This window comes from Cryptomeria japonica, chromosome 1 (genome assembly GCF_030272615.1).
Source record: "Cryptomeria japonica chromosome 1, Sugi_1.0, whole genome shotgun sequence".
NCBI classification, from domain to species: Eukaryota; Viridiplantae; Streptophyta; class Pinopsida; order Cupressales; family Cupressaceae; genus Cryptomeria; species Cryptomeria japonica.
This window is the reverse complement of record NC_081405.1, coordinates 488487455-488494617: the sequence shown is the minus strand read 5'-3', so window position 1 is coordinate 488494617 and position 7163 is coordinate 488487455. Positions and strand designations below refer to the sequence as shown.

At 34.5% G+C, this 7163-nt stretch overlaps 1 long non-coding RNA gene and 3 other non-coding genes across 4 annotated transcripts; all 4 read right to left on the bottom strand.

Annotated features, from left to right (window-relative positions):
- Nucleotides 1-4701: 4701 nt before the first annotated feature.
- LOC131042747 (uncharacterized) lies at nucleotides 4702-6770 on the bottom strand. Its single transcript, XR_009105299.2, has 2 exons — nucleotides 6633-6770; nucleotides 4702-6147 (listed from the first exon to the last, which is right to left on the bottom strand). It is a non-coding gene; the product is annotated as an uncharacterized LOC131042747 (long non-coding RNA).
- Nucleotides 5872-5954, bottom strand: LOC131042753 (small nucleolar RNA Z221/R21b). Its single transcript, XR_009105302.1, has one exon. It is a non-coding gene; the product is annotated as a small nucleolar RNA Z221/R21b (small nucleolar RNA).
- LOC131042754 (small nucleolar RNA U31b) lies at nucleotides 5969-6050 on the bottom strand. Its single transcript, XR_009105303.1, has one exon. It is a non-coding gene; the product is annotated as a small nucleolar RNA U31b (small nucleolar RNA).
- LOC131042752 (small nucleolar RNA Z196/R39/R59 family) lies at nucleotides 6067-6152 on the bottom strand. Its single transcript, XR_009105301.1, has one exon. It is a non-coding gene; the product is annotated as a small nucleolar RNA Z196/R39/R59 family (small nucleolar RNA).
- Nucleotides 6771-7163: the final 393 nt, after the last annotated feature.

Genomic DNA, 7163 nt, shown 5'->3' with positions numbered 1-7163 from the left:
AGCGAGTCACCATCGTGTGGTTTGTGATCCTTGGCTTGTGTTATGGTAATCTTTTTATTTATAATCTATGGTAAATAAAATTTGAAAAGGAGTAAAATTGTATGCATAGTTAAATTGGAGGTAAAATTATTATAACTAAATGGTTTATATGAATTAAAATGAATAACATGAATGTATGTAAGACTATATTAATTGTGTAGTCCCTAAAGTAATTAATTAACCAAATTTATTAATAAAATAAATAAATAATTAAAGGTTAAATAAATTGATTGTTTGAACTTTATTAAATTAAGCTAAGGTATTAAATAACCCAAGGTTAGTGTTATTAATTAATCAAGAAATTTAAATGTACTTTGTAATATAAAATAAATTTAAGGAGAGTAATGTTTAGTTACAAAAATTAATCCCAATCATCCTTGGATTGGTTGTAGGATTGGTTGTGTCAGTTTTGGAAAATATATAGTTCCTGAATCCTCTAAGATAGGGGGGATTTTGGTGGGTTGGTTGGAAATTGGATTTTTGGGGTTTTGGAAAGTGAAGTTGGAAGACAGAGATTGATCGAGCAGTTTTGGACAAGAGGAAGGATTGCTGGATTGTTTCCATATTGTTTTTGGTTTAAGCATACCAGAGGTAAGATTTTGGTTTAAGCATACCAGAGGTAAGATCTAATTTTACGATTATTTGTGGATGCATCTGAAAGGAAGGAAATTGTTGTTGTTTTGCTTTGATTGGTTCATGCATGTGTGTGTGTGTGTGTGTGTGTGTGTGTGTGTGTGTGTGTGTGTGTGTGTGTGTGTGTGTGTGTGTGTGTGTGTGTGTGTGTGTGTGTGTGTGTGTGTGTGTGTGTGTGTGTGTGTGTGTGTGTGTGTGTGTGTGTGTGTGTGTGTGTGTGCAGTTTTGGACAAGAGGAAGGATTGCAGGATTGTTTCCATATTGTTTTTGGTTTAAGCATACCAGAGGTAAGATCTAATTTTACGATTATTTGTGGATGCATCTGAAAGGAAGGAAATTGTTGTTGTTTTGCTGTGTGTGTGTGTGTGTGTGTGTGTGTGTGTGTGTGTGTGTGTGTGTGTGTGTGTGTGTGTGTGTGTGTGTGTGTGTGTGTGTGTGTGTGTGTGTGTGTGAGAGAGTGATTTTGGTTTAAGCATACCAGAGGTAAGATCTAATTTTACGATTATTTGTGGATGCATCTGAAAGGAAGGAAATTGTTGTGTGTGTGTGTGTGTGTGTGTGTGTGTGTGTGTGTGTGTGTGTGTGTGTGTGTGTGTGTGTGTGTGTGTGTGTGTGTGCAGTTTTGGACAAGAGGAAGGATTGCAGGATTGTTTCCATATTGTTTTTGGTTTAAGCATACCAGAGGTAAGATTTTGGTTTAAGCATACCAGAGGTAAGATCTAATTTTACGATTATTTGTGGATGCATCTGAAAGGAAGGAAATTGTTGTTGTTTTGCTTGTGTGTGTGTGTGTGTGTGTGTGTGTGTGTGTGTGTGTGTGTGTGTGTGTGTGTGTGTGTGTGTGTGTGTGTGTGTGTGTGTGTGTGTGTGTGTGTGATTTTGGTTTAAGCATACCAGAGGTAAGATCTAATTTTACGATTATTTGTGGATGCATCTGAAAGGAAGGAAATTGTTGTTGTTTGTGTGTTTGTTTGTGTGTGTGTGTGTGTGGCATCTCCCCACCAAAATTTATTATCATAAATGAGTTTTACTAGTTTATGGATTATTTGTGGATGCATCTGAAAGGAAGGAAATTGTTGTTGTTTGTGTGTGTGTGTGTGTGGCATCTCCCCACCAAAATTTATTATCATAAATGAGTTTTACTAGTTTATGGCATGTTGGTTATTCTAACTTGTATGTGCTTTGTCTGTGCCAATTGTGATTGAGTATATATATATATACTTTTATGTATTGTAATCTTGTTTTCTTTTTTTCGTTGCTTTGTTGGAGGGGGGAAAGCTTCCTCTACTCACACCAACATGAGATAGTTTTTGTTTCTTTTTTAAAAAAGTGTAAGTGTGTGTGTGTGTGTGTGCGCGTGTGCGTGTGCGTGTGTGTGTGCGTGTGCGTGTGTGTGTGTGGGGGTGGGGGGGTGTGCCAATTGTGATTGAGTATATATATATATATATATATATATATATATATATATATATATATATATATATATATATATATATATATATATATATACTTTTATGTATTGTAATCTTGTTTTCTTTTTTTCGTTGCTTTGTTGGAGGGGGGAAAGCTTCCTCTACTCACACCAACATGAGATAGTTTTTGTTTCTTTTTTAAGTGCGCTTGCGAATTGCGAATTGCGAATTGCGATGAGTATATATATATATATACTTTTATGTATTGTAATCTTGTTTTCTTTTTTTCGTTGCTTTGTTCGAGGGGGGAAAGCTTCCTCTACCCACACCAACATGAGATAGTTTTTGTTTCTTTTTTAAAAAACTTAGTTTGAAGTAAGATTTCTTATTTATATTTTATATAATAATATTTATTTCATTCTACAATTTTCTTATGGTAGATATTGCCATCTCTCTTTTATTTATTTTTTATTTGAGTTTTGTGTTGGTTACCATCTAGAATATTATTTAGCCATTTTAGTAAAAAAAAAAGTGTAATTGAGGAATTTATTTTCATAGGTTGCTTGTTGTATACGGATAGGGTATATTTCTAGTCATAAATAAATTAATATTTTAAAAAAGGATTTAAATATTTAAAAGTAAGGTATCATTAAATTAAATAGAATGCCTAGGGTGGTTTGAATTTAGTATTAGAAACTAATTAGTTTTAAGTCTACGGTTGCTTTAGTTAAACAACACACCCTTAGATTTATGGTATAATATGTTGAGATGGTTTTATTAATTATTTTAGTTTAATTTCCTTAAAGAGTGACATTAGTATTTAGGATGTTATGTGTTTTAATAAAACAGTGAGTTAGCATTATTAAGTAAATTAACAATTAGAGAAAAGATTTGGAACTTGATAAAATAATCTCTTCATTTAGTGTATTTATGTTCTTTTAAAATCAATGGTGAATTGGATGGTGTCAGTGTATTTTATTATGGTGTTATTTAAACCCTGTTGCTTTATAATTTATTTTGTTGGTATCATGGAACTATTTTCTTCTTGTGATCTATCAAACAATGTAGTTTTGGAATCGAAGATTTTGTTAGGGTAATGAATCCCTTGGCCAATACTTTACATTTATGATTGGTTTTACCCTAGGAATGGGTTTATCTATGGGAAGGTAGCATAGGAGCCTTAGGGAGTGGCTCGCAATGGGGCAAGGCCCAAAGTGGCCGCTTGGGTAACTTATTGTGGAATTATTTAACAAAGTGCAAACAAAAATAATAATAATGAACTGGGGTTACACACTTCATCAAATAAATAAGTTGGCCCGCCCATGTCCTGTGTGCTTGTATAGGCTGACGTTTGGAGCTGGCATTGCTTGTTCATCCATGAGCATTTGTCGATAGACTTGATGTTAGTACTTGACTTCTTTTGGATGGCTAGACCAGTTGACCTTAGTTATCTTTTAGTACCTGGTGTCATCTCTGGCTTAGTTATCTTTTAGGACTAAGGTGTCTATCTCTGTGGCACCATGCGGTGGACCTTTGTGTTCACATGGTTGGCTGGTCGTGGCCATGGTTAGATATTCCTTTGGAAGATGTATTCATGTTACCTTTGATGTACTTTTATATCTATGTAATTGTATCACTATGTCAGGAGGACCTTGATGTAATGGCTTTATATGTAATGTATTTATGGGTCATGAAGTGTTCAGGATTACTATTTTATAACTGTTGATGTTCAGCTTATTTTGATTTAAATGAATATTTATACTTTATTTATCTGATTCCATGAGGTTCCTCACAGGAAACATTACATGTTTATATGATTTGTTAATGCTTTTGTTGTTGTAAACGTAAAGGAAGGTTGTCGTTGGGCAGCACACTCGTCCAAGTCAATCACTCATCCACTCTCCATTTGAATGTAACTCAACCTCATTCCATACCTCTCGAAACTTAAAGATGAAACTAGGTATTTTACACAATTTTTATTTGAACTGAATGTGACTTGGAGCTCCAAAGGTAAAGGTAATTACGGACGTCAGTAGCTTCCCATCAATCAATGAACAACGGAGAAGACCAATTGAGGCTGGGTGACATGGACCTAGCACTGCTGAGTTTTTTTAGAAAAAATTTAATGAATTTTGTAACTGTTAATTAAACTTACATTGGACAAGTGACATATAACCTGCTCAAATTCGCAGGCTTTAAATATAAGAGCTCATATTTTTCAGGAAATAGAACCTTAAGCCCGTTATGAAACCCCTGCCTGACTTTTTCCCTGCACAACAAAGAACTCAAAGACTCTTAAAGTTCAATGTAATTCCGAGATCATCCTCCGGAAATCAGCCTTCATTCCATACCTAGAAACTGTTAGGATCAAACGAATCTTCATCTCCACTGCATTTCAAGCACCGATAGCCATCATGAGGCACATTGCTCCTATAGCTTGAAATCTCCATAACCCTTATAGGCACCAGTCCCAATTTCTAATTGCCTCTGATTGAGAACAGCAAACCCTACTACCCCTTTCAATGTAGGGGGCAGCTTGAAATTTCCAGTTGACAGCCAATGATTACCAATCGAACACAATTATTCTTACCCTCTGCCTCTTGATCCTCTTGTTATCCTCCCATTGATGGAATATCTTTCAAATCATTTATCTATCATATGAATTGGGTGCTTCCAGGCCTAACACTCGCTTCCACATTATTTATCTATGATGTGAACTTGAGGGTTACCAGTCCCATCTCTTCAACGCTTCCGTTTCAGATCCATCATTCCGTGCCTCAACAAACGTTATCTTCTAAGTTGTTTCCCTGTTCAATTTCCAACCCATTAAAATCCAGCAAGATCAGGAAGTGTTTACCATACACATCTAGGGTCTGGCATAGATTATGTATAATAGAAAAACCCACATAAATTGAAAATGTTGCGTTCTTTGCGAATTATTACCCAGCCCATATTTCCACAGCTTATGTCGATTACATCATTCACATACTTAAGAAACAAGAACTATCACCTGGCTCCAAAAATAATCCACTTTAGCATAAAACATGAGGACCTTAGGCTCTGTGATATACGTAGCTACTGGGAAATATTGCTTTTAAATAGACAGCTCTTAATATCGCCATGATTCTTTAATAACAGAGATTTTGATTCATATTTCTCTTTTCCCTCCCAAAGATAATATTTTGTTCGCATTTTTTTTCCAAATGCATTAAATAATAGTTCAATAATCGGACTTTACTACTAATCTGCCCTGTTTTTGTAATTGCAAGTGAACACTCGGGAATCTTGATCCGTTTAGGTGCCAAAATGTACTACCCGAATCTTGATTCTTCCAACCACGAAAGGAATGGCCGACAAGTGATGGTTTCTCTTTATTATGATTTGAAAACAGTTCTGAGCATGCACACAATTTCAGATAGAAGTCCATTCTAAAATCAGACATAATGATTGCATATCAGAAATCATGAAAATGTACTCAGACTTGGAAGGGGAAATGAATATTCAAAAGGAAATAAGAATTTAAAAACACAAACAAGAAACGGAAAAACAAACTATAAAAAACATTAACAAAGATAGCAAAAACCCATTACAAATTATAGAAACGTGCCCAGACTTCAAAAGGGCAAATGAGACTTCAAAAGGGCAAATGAGACTTCAAAAGGGCAAATGAGACTTGAGGAAAAAAAATTTTAAAAACAGATTCAGACAAGGCCATTGATTCGATTTAAACTAAATGATAGAGAGATCATCAAAAACTAAAATATAATCCAAATATACAACATAGCATAGCCTCAGAAATCAATGGTGATGGTCATAATCAGCACGGTTAATCTCAGAGTGGTGCATGACATTAATTTCTCATCATTGGCTCAATCAAGACATTGAAATCAGAATGTAATTGTCAATCACCATATAGCACAAATGAGTGCTAATAAGACTGGGGCGACAATCATAATCATCACATTCCATGTTACAAAGTCGGTGCAGTCTCAGCCGAAAGATGGTGATAATGTATGAATAATCACATATATCATATCAGCAAGATACAAATCTTCATCCTCAACTGCAAAAACATCTAACGTTTGAATTTTAGAACACACGCAAGTTAACTAATAAAAATAAATGAAAAACAAATAAAACCCTAGAACGAGGGTTTTAAAATGTCAGCAGAAAAAAAGTAACAGACAAGCCAATAAGTCGAGCTATCCGTGTCGCAAGAGCTGCTGTGTAAATATTGGCCTTGATTACGAGATGCCTTATCCTTGCATTTTTATTAGCTCCAGGCACCAGATACCAAAGGCCGTTTTAAGTTAAGGCTTAAACGCTTTAAGTCAATGTTTCTTCATGCAGATTTAGCCCTAAATGAGTGGGTTATTAGATATGCTCGCCACAAATAAATATAGGCCATGGAAAAAGGAAAATTACAAAGGCTCCATACAGACCCTAACAGTGGAGAAAATACAGTTCCATAACAAAAACCTTCAAACAAAATGTAGACACAGATGCATGTAAACCATACGCCTAAATGAGACAATAGCAAAGCCTTACTCTGAACGCCCTCGATCTGCAACCGTTGCGCCTCCATTGATAAATCGGAAGCTTTGTTATTGATTTATAGAAAGAAAACATGACTTAGGTTTAGGGTTTCAAAGGGCTTTTCGAAGATAAAAAAGTAGAGTCTAAATTAGGTATCTATTTATCGTTCGGGATTTTTTTAATGAATAAAAAAGTTAACTAATAACAAACTTTAGTGCTATTGTGCATAGGTAGTTCGTTTTCGTTCCTCTTCCATGAAGAGAGGGATCTAAAGAGGGGACAAAATTTGTTATTAGAGGATTCTTGTCAAACATACAACAATCGTGGGATAGAAATTTTATTTCACTATCATGTGTCATTTATTTATAATTTTAGAGTATATATAATATTTGAGAATTTTTTTTACTTTAATTATTTTTAATATTAATTGTTATTTCAAGAAATTATGAGACCACTGATTTCTATTAATTTGAAAGTTGAATATTGATTACTACTAAAAATCATGGGATTGTCTTTTTATGAAAGATCCTAAAATTCTTTAGC